Source organism: Octopus bimaculoides, chromosome 3, assembly GCF_001194135.2.
Source record: "Octopus bimaculoides isolate UCB-OBI-ISO-001 chromosome 3, ASM119413v2, whole genome shotgun sequence".
In the NCBI taxonomy this organism is placed as follows: Eukaryota; Metazoa; Mollusca; class Cephalopoda; order Octopoda; family Octopodidae; genus Octopus; species Octopus bimaculoides.
Window position 1 is genome coordinate 75,611,473 of NC_068983.1, and position 262 is coordinate 75,611,734.

Here is a 262-nt window from a genome sequence, read left to right on the forward strand (position 1 = left end):
TGTGTGTGTGTGTGTGTGTGTGTGTGTGTGTGTGTGTGTGTGTGTATAAAGTATGCGTATGATTAGATATATTTACACACTCACACACGTATATATATTTATGTGTACATGTGTATGCATACACGTACACACAAATAAATATATGGATACATGCATACACAAACACATACACACACACACACACACACATATATATATATATATATATATATATATATATATATAAAAATGAGAATGTGTGTCTGTCTGTCTGTCTGTCTGT